The sequence below is a fragment of the Giraffa tippelskirchi genome, chromosome 9 (genome assembly GCF_054371585.1).
Source record: "Giraffa tippelskirchi isolate mGirTip1 chromosome 9, T2T-mGirTip1v1.2.pri, whole genome shotgun sequence".
Lineage (NCBI taxonomy): Eukaryota > Metazoa > Chordata > Mammalia > Artiodactyla > Giraffidae > Giraffa > Giraffa tippelskirchi.
In genome coordinates, this window is record NC_137283.1 from 55,128,157 (window position 1) to 55,141,206 (window position 13,050).

General features: G+C 44.4%; 1 long non-coding RNA gene across 1 annotated transcript in view; it reads left to right on the forward strand.

Annotated features, from left to right (window-relative positions):
• The window catches only part of LOC145520282 (uncharacterized), a 120,841-nt gene that overhangs the window by 95,431 nt on the left and 12,360 nt on the right, over positions 1 to 13,050 (forward strand). Inside the window, exons 3-4 of the long non-coding RNA XR_014064374.1 lie at positions 8,028 to 8,194; positions 9,087 to 9,226. This is a non-coding gene — a long non-coding RNA (uncharacterized LOC145520282). The remainder of the gene's footprint in view (positions 1 to 8,027; positions 8,195 to 9,086; positions 9,227 to 13,050) is intronic.

Genomic DNA, 13,050 nt, shown 5'->3' on the forward strand with positions numbered 1-13,050 from the left:
TAGAAAAATGTTCACCATATATTGGGAGAACAGAAATTGACAAAACAGCATGTTCAGTATTCTTCCATATTGAGAAAAATTGCATATATGTTAAAATGTATGCATAGTGTGCTATGCTTAGTCACTCAGTTGTGTCCAACTCTTTGCGGCCCTCTGGACTGTAGCCCGTCAGGCTCCCCTGTCCATGGGGATTCTCCAAGCAAGAATATTGGAGTGGGTTGCCATTTCCTTCTCCAGGAGATCTTCCTGACACAGGGAGCAAACCCAGGTTTTCCGCATTGCAGGTAGATTCTTTACTGTATGCATGGTGGTGAGCTGAAATTTACAGAATATATACTTGGGAGCCCCACCCCTCAAAAACAAACTTTATTCCTAAAAACTCAACTAATCCTACTATCCCACATTCTTGCTGATTATAGAAAACTTAATCTTGTAACTAAAAGTAATTCTAACACTTCCTAATTTAAGATGGTCAGTTCAAGATACTCTCCATTTCTTCCTCCTCCCCTGCTTCTCCAGCTCTTCCATAGACAGATGCACTGTCCTGGAATCCAGAGAAGTGGCATCTGGTCCTATCCTTCCCTCTGTTCTTCCTTTGGTCTCTGCAGGTCATCTTTTCTGGTCCCCATCATCAAGCTCTGGCATCTGCTACTAAAGTCTCTGGTCTGGTGTTAACTGTTAGTTGAGAAATGTATGCACTCCCTTGTCTTGTGGGTCCCAATTTATTTTCAGCCCATTTGGTATCCTTCACAGGGGTCCATGGGGGGAATTCTTAGATACTTTCCCACATCTGAAAGGATGCCCTCTGTCTCACCACCTCCACTCAAGCAATGGCTACTTTGCCTCTCAAGGCACCAGGTTTGACATGGAGTGACTTTAATGGACTCATATCCTGGGAGGAGAAGCTCAAGTGCCTCCTGTTTTCCTGTTCTTACTAAACTTACTCAGGATTCCTAAGGTGCACTGCCAGTCTCGGGTGTGGGGCAGAGCTCTGCGCCTCTTCAGAACTGAGGTAAGGTTCAGCTCTGTTCTCATCCTTCCCACGTTTCCTTTTCTCTCCAGATATTCCACCTCATCTCTCTTTCTTCAGACCTGTATTCTTCTCCATTCTGGGGCTTATCTTCCAAACACTGTGCTCTGAAGCTCCCAGGTTTGCTCTTTCCTATATAAAGTCAGGCTATTGTAAATCTGAAGATAAGCTTTTCATTTTCTGTCAAAATCCTGACTCTTGTGAATCAAATGTACTCTGGCTTCTAAGCTTTTGTCTCTGCTGTAAGTTTTCAAGTCACCCTCAGAGTAGCCGAGATTTGGGCTTTTTGTTTTCCTAAACTATCTATTGTCCCTCATGGATAATGCCTGGAAAATGCCCAAATGGTGGGTGCAGAACACAAGGTATAAGGTAGCATGTGTTAGGAGGAAATGAAATATTTATCTCTCGAAATATTTTTCTGCTGCATAGGCATCAGAAAGGATCTGAAAAGATGCATGCTGGGATGTCATCATTTATGATCCCTGGATGATGAGAGTATATTAAAGTAATAGTTATGATGAAAGTTACAGAACACCCAACTAACAGGGGCTTAAAATAACGAGGGTTTATTCTTCTCACAAAACGAGAAGTCTGAAAGTGGGCGGCTGCTGGCATTGACTCATCAGCCCAATACTGTCAGGGCCAGCATCTGTGAAGTTCCCTTAGCCTTTCTCTGTGGTCTCGAGATGGTAGCAACACCACACATTACATCCCACATTCAAGGGAGAAGGGATGGCAGGAGCCTCATCTGTTCCTCTGAGCCAGAAAATCCAAAGCTTTACACTTTCATCTCATTGGCCAAAACTGGGTCACATGGCCACCCCAGCTGCAAGGGAAGCTGGGAAAAACCCAGGGTTGGTTGGCGTGAGGTTAATCAGTTGATGGTGCCTACCACAAGGGAAAGCTACATTCTTTTTTCTTCTCGTTTTTCTGTGTCTCCTAATTTTTCCACTATTGATTGACAAATAATGCTGTCTTTTATCTCTACTTCTCGTTCTCCATCTCTTTCTCTCTGTGACCAGCCTGCAGCAGAGGACAGCCTATAACACCAGCTACAGGCTTAAATATATTTTCATTTTCTTATAAAAGAAGTCTGGATATGGGTAGTTCATGGCAGATGTGATAACTTCATCCTCCGTCTGTGTTGCTTATCTAATAGCTTCCATTGGCAAAATCACCTCATAGTGATAAGAGTGATGCTGCATTTCCAGCCATTGCATCTATATTCCAAGTAGTAGGAAAGGACAAGGTCACAAGAGGTAACTTTGCTGTCTCAGCACAGTCAACATCCTTGAAAGAGCTTTCCTGGAAGCCCCACCTAAGTACTATCATCTGGCCATTCTTATCTCCAGGAGAGACTGAGAAATATAATTTTTCACATAGGTACACAACAGAGTCCTGCACTTAAGGAAAAAGAAGGAAAATTGTAACTGGGTAAGTAGCTAACTCTCACTGCTAGCCTATAGTCAGAAAGAAGGAAAGGAGATTGAACATTGGATAGGCAGGTAACCATCTCTACTGTTCCATCTTTAGAATACCTTCTGAGGAAAGTACTGTGCATGGTTGGGAAGAATATTCTCTGATGAACTGTTCAGGTAAATGGGACACCCAAGAAGCACGGTCCAATAATTCAATTCAGTTCAGTTACTCAGTTGTGTCCGACTCTTTGTGAGCCCCTGGACTGCAGCACGCCAGGCTTCCCTGTCCATCAGTAACTCCCAGAGTTTACTCAAACTCATGTCCATTGAGTCGGTGATGCCATCCAACCATCTCATCCTATGTTGTCCCCTTCTCCTCCCGCCTTCAATCTTTCCTAGCATCAGGGTCTTTTCCAATGGGTCAGTTCTTCTCATCAGGTGGTCAAAATGTTGGAGTTTCAGCTTCAGCAACAGTCCTTCCAATGAGTATTCAGGACTGATTTCCTTTAGGATGGCCTGGCTGGATCTCCTTTCAGTCCAAGGGACTCTCAAGAGTCTTCTCCAACACCACAGTTCAAAAGCATCAATTCTTCAGCACTCAGCTTTCTTTATGGTCCAACTTTCACATCCATACATGACTACTGGAAAAATCATAGCTTTGACTAGATGGACCTTTGTTGGCAAAGTGATGTCTCTGCTTTTTAATATAGTGTCACCATCAGCAGTGATTTTGGAGCCCCCCAAAATAAAGTCTCTCACTGTTTCCATTATTTCCCCATCTATTTGCCATGGAGTGATGGGACCAGATGCCATGATCTTAGTTTTCTGACTGTTGAGTTTTAAGCCAACTTTTTCACTCTCCTCTTTCACTTTCATCAAGAGGCTCTCTAGTTCTTCTTTGCTTTCTGCCATAAGGGTGGTGTCATCTGCATATCTGAGATTATTGATATTTCTCCTGGCAGTCTTGATTCCAGCTTGTGCTTCTTCCAGCCCAGCATTCTTCATGGTATACTCTGCATATAAGTTAAATAAACAGGGTGACAATATCCAGCCTTGACATCCTCTTTTCCCGATTTGGAACCAGTCAGCTCTTCCATGTCCAGTTCTAATTATTGCTACTTGACCTACATACAGATTTCTCAGGAGCCAGGTCAGATGGTCTGGTATTCCCATCTCTTTCAGAATTTTCCACAGTTTGTTGCGATCCACATAGTCAAAGTCTTTGGCAGAGTCAATAAAGCAGAAGTAGATGTTTTTCTGGAACTCTCCCGCTTTTTCAACGATTCAACTAATGTTGGCAATTTGATCTCTGGTTCCTCTGCCTTTTCTATATCCAGCTTGAACATCTGGAAGTTCAGAGTTCATGTACCGTTGAAGCTTGGCTTGGAGAATTTTGAGCAATACTTTGTTTGCGTGTGAGATGAGTGCAATTGTGCGGTAATTTGAGCATTCTTTGGCATTGCCTTTCTTTGGGATTGAAATGAAAACTGACCTTTACCAGTCCTGCAGCCACTTCTGAGTTCTCCAAATTTGCTGGCATATTGTGTGCAGCACTTTCACAGCATCATCTTTGAGGATTTGAAATAGCTCTACTGGAATTCTATCACCTCCACTAGCTTTGTTCGTAGTGATGCTTCCTAAGGCCCACTTGACTTCAGACTCCAGTTCAATAATTACAGGTTCTTAACTCAACTTCTAGGAAGGAGGTTCATATTAATGCTAGCCTTCCTTCTGCTGAATGGAGATGTGGCTTTGAATCCAGAGCTGTTCGGCTTAGACAACAGAGAGACTAAATACTGCCAAGAGGACTCCTATTTGTTTTCATTAACACCCAACAACATTCAGCCTCTTCTCTAAATACCCTTTTAGCAAATATTTGAAGAATAATGGTTTGTAGGAATGCCAAATTATTAGCCTGCCTGGGATAGACATTACTTGTGCTCACGAAAATCTGGTTTCCCTTTTCCTCTTTATGAGTGCATAGGGAAAGTACAGTTTTGCAACTATACAGGGCCACGTGGCTAGTTCTGGCCAGCAGGCTTCAGTCAAGGTGACCTATGTCACTTCCGGGGCTAAGCACCCAAGAGCTGGTGGCAGTTCTCTTTGCTTCTCTCCTCCCACAGTGGTGAATACAGAGGTCTTGGATTGAGCTGGTGGAGCCACAGAACTGCACCAGCCTAGGTCCTGAGCATCGGCACGTGGAGAACTTTGCCCTCGGGGTTGGAGAGGGGTCCCAGGAAACTTTAACCAACCGAGAAACAAATTTTTCCTAATAGCCAAAAAGTAAAACCATTGCTTTCTCCGTAAAAATGTGGACAATGAGTGGAGACACTCATTCACTCAGACTGTATGCAAAACTATTTGTGTCATAAATAGTTACCCTCTATATGACAAAAACAAAAATAGAGCTTTATTGTCTCACTTAATCTTGACAATGGGCTTCCCTCGTAGCTCAAATGGTAAAGAATCTGCCTGCATTGCAGGAGATCCAGGTTTGATCTGGGTTGGGAAGATCCCCTGGAGAAGGAAATGGCAAACCACTACAGTATCCTTGCCTGGAAAATCCCATGGACAGAGGAGCCTGGTGGGCTGCAGTCCATGGGGTTGCAAAGAGTTGGGCCCGACTGAGCAACTAACACTTGTGACCTTAATCATGACAACGGGGACCTCCCTGGCGCTCCAGTGGTTAAGACTTCACCTTCCAATGCAGGATGTACCAGTTCAACCTCTGATAGGGGAGATAAGCTCCCACATGCCTCGGGGCCATAAAACCAAAACATAAAACAGAAACAGTATTGTAACAAATTCAATAGAGACTTTAAAAATGATCCACATCAAAACAAAATCTTTGTTTCTAAAAAAAAAATCCCTGAGAATTGAAACTGTTTCCCAAATGTACCTGGTTATAAGAATGTATGTAGTTATAAGACTCAACATGGTATAATTGGATTCATAAACTCTCACCCTAGACATTCAGATTCAGTGGGGCTGCAGTAAGGTCTAATGATTCTGTTTTCATCAGGTGTTCCAGGGGACCCTTGTGTGCAGGTAAGTTTGAGAAACACAGTGTGTGTTACTATTATCCCTACTTTACTGATAAGGAGGGGGCTTCCCCGATTGCTCAGCAGGTAACAAATCCGACTACAGTGCAGGAGAAACAGGAGACTTGGGTTCGATCTCTGGGTCAGGAAGTTCCCCCAGAAGAGGAAATGGCAACCCACTCCAGTATTCTACCCTGGGAAATTCCATGGACAGAGGAGCCTGGTAGGCTAAGTCCACAGGGTCCCAAAAGTCGAACTCAACTAAGCGACTGAGCATGCACGTGCTGATAAGGAAAACTAGCCTTGGACCAGTGCCTCTCCCATGCACATTAATGGGCAGGAGAATCACCTGGGGATTCTGATTCAGCAGGTCTGGGGTGGGTCCCAAGGCCCAGGGGTGCTGGCAAGCTTCCTGGTGACGCCCACCCCGCAGTCTGGGGACCACGCTGAGCGCAAGGTGGAGCCTGGAGAGTGAGTTCTCAGGTCCTCAGGCAGCTGCTCTTTGGTGTTGACAAAAAATTGCTGATGCCGGGGTCCTGCCCCTACGGATTCTGATGTAATTAGTAGGGGTGTGACCTGGGCATTGGGATTTTTAAAACCTTCCTCAGATGATTCGAGTGTACTCTATCGCAAAGTTTGAGAACCACCAGCTTCAGTAACAGTCATATAGTTTGAAGTCACAGAGCTAATAAATGGCTGAGCCAAGTGTCTTTCTTTCCTTTTTTTTTTAATTGATGTATAGTTGATTTACAGTGTTGTGTGAATTCTTGCTGTACAGCAAAGTGATTCAGTTACACACACACACACATATATATACTCTTTTTTATATTCTTTTCCATTATGGTCTATCACAGGATATTCAGTATAGTTCCCTGTGCTGTACAGTAGGACCTTGTGGTTGATCCATCCTACATATACTCGTTTCATCTGCTAATCCCCAATTCCCAATCCTTCCCTTCCCTACCTCTGTCCCCCTTGGAAACCACAGCTCTGTTCTCTACGTCTGTGAGTCTGTCTCAGTTTCATAGATAAGTTCATTTGTGTTGTATTTTAGATCCCGTGTAAAAGTGATATTCTACAGTGTTTGTCTTCCTCTTCCTACCTATTTCACTTAGGATGATCATCTCTAGGCCCATCCGTGTTTCTGCAAAGGCAAGCCACGTATCTTGTGAGACAAGTACACAGTATGGTAATTGATATTACTAATATTGTCATTATTGGGAGGAACCCCAGAAATAAGGCCTAAAAAGTTATCCTAAGGCTGGAGTCAGAATGTGGAGTTGGCCAGCACCAGGTGGGCCAGGCCAGCGGCTCGAGCAGTGGACAGTCTGGCAGCCAGCGCCCTGCCCTGGTTCTCCCAGCTGCGGGCACCCAGAAGCAGACAAACGTGGGCGTGGGCCACCCCCTCTCCGGCTGGCAACCCTCCAAAACGGCATCAGCAGCAGCTGAGGCCTGACTTCACCTCACACCCACACTGACAGCTTCCTGAGGATGGAGACAAAAGCCAGGCTGCCCTGCCTCTGAGATGAGAGGCACGACTGGTCAGCCTGAGAAAAGGACCTCAGCCCCTAACTCAATTTCTTAGCAATTATCCAGGCAAAAGGTCTCCAAGGTACAGACATCCGTGGCCTGATTAACTAGAACGCCAGACCACCGGAGACAGACAAACATTCCGACCACAATATTTGTTTGGAACACTCTAACAGACAAGGGATGTCCAAAGAGACGGACTGTAATTTCAGAAGCTGCGAGTGGTACCACTTGACATGAATAATAACAAATAAAAGCTATCATTTATCGAGGGCCTGCTGGGCGCCAGACTCCAGGCTAGGTACTCTCCATGCATTATCTCATTTAATCCTCACCACCATCCTATGAAATAGGTACTCTGGGACCCTCTGAATAGGCGAGGAGAGTCACATTCACAAGCCCCAAGGTCACACAGCTAGTAAGTGACAGAGCTGTGGTTCGAAGGTTTAAACCCCACCCTTGCTCTTATCCAGTTTATATTTTCCTTCTCACCCTGAAGCCAGGCCTCATAGATCACTGCCTATTTTGGCCTTTAAACAAAGAAAGGAATATTCTTTCTCTGACTCTGCAGCGTAATAATTATCCATTCCTGCTAAGCCTAGGAGATTCAGAGCCCAGCTGCTCCTTGGACCTTCATCCATCTCTCTTGAGTGCCTGCTATTCCAACCAGGAAAGGGCCTGGCTTTGCCATCCATCCTTCGGGGCCCCAAAGGGAGAAATGGATGAAAATACTCGGCTTTGAAGGGCGCCAGTAACAGAGTGAGGTTGTGCGGAGCCCCTGTCTTTAGTTTTTCATCAGAGCTGTCTGCTGTTTTAATTTGCCCCGGGGATCGGGAAAGACAAGTCCTCTGTTCTAAAGGTTTCGTGCAGAAACAACGGCGGGTGTGGTCATTTAACTTCCTATCATAAAAAAATATATATATCAGGTGACATTTTGAACCAGCTGGCAGGCTTTTGTTCTAAAGAGCAGGACCATTACTAGTTCTTATTTTGTGTTCTTCACCGCAGGGCACACCACGGTTCTCTGCCCTCCACCAAGGTGACTCCCAGGACACAGGACTGTCTACCTCCCCTTCTGATTGCTGAAGCCTGAAAACCCTTTCACGGGAGGACAAAAGCTTTTCTTCTATAATGAGATATGAAGCTTACAGGCAGATGGCCAGGAGAAAGGAAAGGTGAGGGCTTGCCAGTCTATCTACCAGCAAAGACCCAGCTTTGGCAGCTGACAACCGGGAATGTCTTGGGACGACAACTGTAAGCGAAAAGCTGGAGGCAGTCTTCAATCATAGGCTTTTAGCTGACGGACAAATTAATGAGCAAAGAAACTGAATTCTTTTCTTTTTTTTTTCTTTCTTAAACTTGCACACTAATGAGGAAACCTCTTCCTTCAAACTTTAGTGCTAGCTAACAAGCTAGGGAATAACTGGACACCACCATGGATTTCCAGCTCTTTTGTTGGCTCAGGTTCATCTTGATTTGGAAACACTTTAGCTTGCAAGTAGGCAAGTGAATAGTCTGAGGGACCATCTTGATTTTTTTTTATCATTTTGGCTACAAAGTGAAAGTGTTAGTCGCTCAGTCCTGTCTGACTCTTTGTGACCCCAGGGACTGTAGCCCACCAGGCTCCTCTGATCATGGAATTCTCAAAGCAAGAATACCGGGGTGGGTAGCCATTCCCTTCATCATGGAAACTTTCCAACCCAGGGATCAAACCCAGGCCTCCTGCATTGCAGGCATATTCTTTACCATCTGAGCCACCAGGGAAGACCAAACACTAATTCTTTACCAGTTCTTTCCCTACCTATCACCAATCTTGGGATCCACTCTTGTTATTATTGAAATAATAGTGGCCAATATTTTTGAAAAAAATATTTATTTAGCTGCACCAGGTATTAGTTGCAGCATGTGGGATCTAGTTCCTTGAGCAGGGATCGAACCTGGGCCCCCCTGCATTGGGAGCATGGAGTCTTGGCCATTGGACCACAAGGGAAGTCCCAGTAATAGCCAGAGATAGTGTTAAGAGTTTTATAGATATTAACTCATTTGCCTTTCTTCTTCTGATTTCAGTCTGATTTCAGAGGCCACACTCTTTAATATTTTAACTGGTGACCATTGCATAGAAGAATAACAGACATGGATCAAGAAACAATACCATCAGACCCCGGAAGTGCCTTCCTGCTCAGCACTCCCACTTCCTGCCTCCTAGGGTAACTACCATCCTGATTTAATACCATGAATCACTTTGTCTGTTTCCGAACTTTGTATAAATCTAAGTTATATGACATGTAACCTTTTGTGTTTATCTTCTTTCATTCTTCATAACTGTAAGATTCACTCAGGTAGTTGCCTCTCCATCCTATTCTGTCAGCCTGTCTGTCCATCATCTTTTGTCGCTTTTTTACATCTGATGCTTCCCCGGCGGCACAAGTGGTAAAGAACCTGCCTGCCAGTGCTGGAGACCTAAGAGACGCAGGTTCGATCCTTGGGTCAGGAAGATCCCCTGCAGGAGGGCATGGCAACCGACTGTAGTATTCTTGCCTAGAGAATCCCATGGACAGAGGAACCTGGCGGGCCACACTCCATGGGGTCACAAAGAGTTGGACACAACTGAAGGGACTTAGCATGCTTGTGTATCTGATAGTAACAAAAAGCTATAATAATGAAGACAGCTTTATGCTTCTTCAAAATTGCTTTGGCTATTTTCAGCTCTTTGCCAAGCTTGTCAATAACTATCTAAATACTTGTTAGGCTTTCTTTTTGTCCTCCCCGGGCTTCATTAAAATTACAAACAAATGTGGTAAGAATTGTCATCTTCACAATAGTGAGTCTTGCCAATGAAACATCCTTTCTTTTTTTAAAACTATTACAATATTGTAAAGTAATTAGCCCCCAACTAAAATAAATAAATTTATAAAAAAAAAAAAAAAAGATTTTTTTTCCCCTCAATAATGTTTTGTAGGGTTTAAGGTATTATACATCTTTCATTCCATTTATTTCTAGGTATTTGACATCTTTTATTCTATTATAAAGAGATTCCTTAAATTTCTTTTTTCATTTGTTTGTTGCTAGTGTTTAGACATAAAATTATTTTTGTACATTAACCATGTTTCCAGAGACCTTGCTAAATTCATTTATTTATTTAATCATTTGTGTAGATTCTTTAGAATTTTTCACATACACAATTACAGTATCTACAAATGATCACATATTTGTTCCTTCCTTTCCAATAACCATGTCTGTTAATCCTTCTTGCTTCAGACTGCATTACCTAAGTACCATGCTATAACCCAAATTACTATACAGAACAACAGAGCTCTCTGCAGAATCCACTTTCCTCTCAAGTCCAACATCCTTTGGACTCTGAAGCAGGTCTTCTTTTCTTATCAAGTTTGGAATGTTTTGTGCCCCCAAAGAACAGGAAACCTTACCTTTGTGGCATAAACAAATAGGAGAGTGTTTGTTTTCTTTTATTTTGCCTGAACTACCTAATGGAGATTCTAAATAAATAGCTGCTGCAGCTCCAGCCATCACATCACATTTCAGGCAGGAAGAAGAAGAAAGAGGACAAGTCACCTCTCCCCTCCCCCAATGCTTATATTCTGTATACTTTCTTAGAAGTATCTACAGTAGATTGCCTGTCAGGGCACATTGACCAGACAAAGGCACATAGTTATTCCTTAATTTTAAGGGATCCTGGGAAAGTAGGGTATAGACTTATTAGCAATCCATCATTCGGGCCAAGTTCATTGCCTCTTTGAACAAGATGGTAGTTCATTTGGCAAAGAGGCAATGGTACTGGATAGACAACTAGCTGTGTCAACTGCAACTCGAATAGACTCACCTCCACCATAACAGGCTTCCACCTGCCCTCTCTCCCTGTGTCTCTTCTTCATGAAACCATCTCCTGCCACGACTGAAATCTCCAGGTGGTCAGAGCTGCCCTGTGTGTAGCAGCCAAGTGGAGCAAACGCTTCTCCCCTCCCTTCCTGCCACTCTCTGTTAGAAGTTGTCACAGAGTGTGCTGATCACACTCAAAACATTATAGAATTGTTAGTAAAACAGGTCACTTACAATCCTCTTGTGCAAGGACCTCGAGAGGAGTGTCTAGGGTCCAGCCAGAGTCATGGGGGAACCACCGTGCATGGACATGACCCCATCTGAAGACAAGAATTTGCTGACCAGCCAAGCTTGTTATTGGAGTAGGAAATGGCTACCCACTCCAGTATTCTTGCCTGGAGAATCCCATGGACAGAGGAGCCTGGTGGGCTACAGTCCATGGGGTCCCAAAGAGTCGGACACGACTGAGCATGCATATATGCAAGCTTGTTATGCCAGGCACCCTCTCCCTAAGGATGACTTCTCTCCCAGGAGGCAAAGGTATTCCAGTAAGCCAGGATTCTGATCTGAACCCCTACTAAGGCTTGAGCTAGAACCCAAGCTACTCTCAAAAGTAAGCTAAAAACTAGGAAACCATTTTAGCTTTAGAGCACTTCTGAACTTGGATGACAAAGCAGTTCTGAGGTTTTTTTATTTTTGTTTTAAGCAAGCTGGCTAGTCAAGAAATCTGGGTCTGGACCCAGTCCTGGCACGTTAACCTCGGGCAATTCCATGCCCCTCTCTGGGCTCCAGGGATTCTCTCTGAAAATATAGGAGAGCTGGACCACATGGCCTCCCACATTCATCCCAGGTCAGCTCTTCAAAGCCCACCCAATGAGAATGTGTAGGGGGCTACACCCGGGTGAGCCCTCAGTGTCTGTCCCTCAGGGTTTGTCAGCTTAGATCCCGAGGACCCTGAGAGGATCCCAACGCCATCCCACGTCAAAGATGGGGAAACTGTGTATCTCGAAGGTGAGGCAACCTGCCCACGATGGCGCAGTGATTGGGGTTTGAACCCAGGTCTGTCTGATTCCCTCCCAGGCTCTGGACCACGACAACAGGTGGCCTCTACCACTAGTGGTCCCACACCCCTTGAGGATGGAGCCTCTGGGACCACTGTCCAAAGCCTTGGCTGCAGGCAAGATGCTCTTGCTTCTGGGGGAGTAGAAAGAACTCCCAGGTGAGGGGCAAGGCCGTCATCTGCCCACTCACCCTTCCCGTGCATCGACTGCCTGCATGATCACAATTTTCTGCTAAGCATTTGGCTTTTCTCTGCTTTCCCCTCCCGTAAGCTTCTTGTTTCATGATTTCCATATAAGTGATTTCCTGGGAATTGTCATTCCCTATAGTGCTCAGCTGCTACACAAATCGGATCACCCAAATCTACAGTTAGGTTGAACAAAGGAGGTAAACATACCCTTAGGACTGAGCCAGCTGGCAGCCCTCTGCATGTGCATTGTGTCATTTTCTTGGGGCACATCCCTGGGCCAGCCACTCAGGACGCTTGCAAACACCCTCCCCAGAGTCTCCATAGGAACCTGGAGTATCCATGTCAACCATCCCACTTTGGAAAATTTTTGTGAGAACATATGTCATATTTGTGGAGCTGCCTCAGTTTTCCCAAAAGCAAATCAACCTTTGGGAGGACAAAAGGCAAAAAAAAAAAAGCAAACGGGAGTATCTGGTTTCTGGACCATTCTCTGAGGCAAAGGCAGTCAGGACCTCAAACTTCTGAACTCTCCACCAGCCCCTCATGGCTACAGGTTCCTGAGGGAGAGCTGCAGAAATGTCAGCAGTAACTTATCCTCGTGACTTTGTTGCCTCCTGTTCTAATAAGCTTGCTGGTCAGTTTAGGAACAGAAAGGACTCCTTTTGCTTGGAGCTCACAGTAAGGGCTTCTCAAAGTCTTTTTGGTGAAGGACCACTTCCTTTCTTCCCTCTCTGCATCTATCACGGACAGATAATTTGATAAAATATGATAAAAGTGAATTACTAGAAAAAAATAAGAAAAAACATGCAAATAAGAGCCTGAATGTTTTATTATTAGATTCAACAAACTCAATAGATTCAACGAGATTCAATAAAGTTACCCTGTCCAATTACTATAAATTTTTTTGAACACTTAACTCTCAATTTCAGTTCTTCCCTTGTCAGT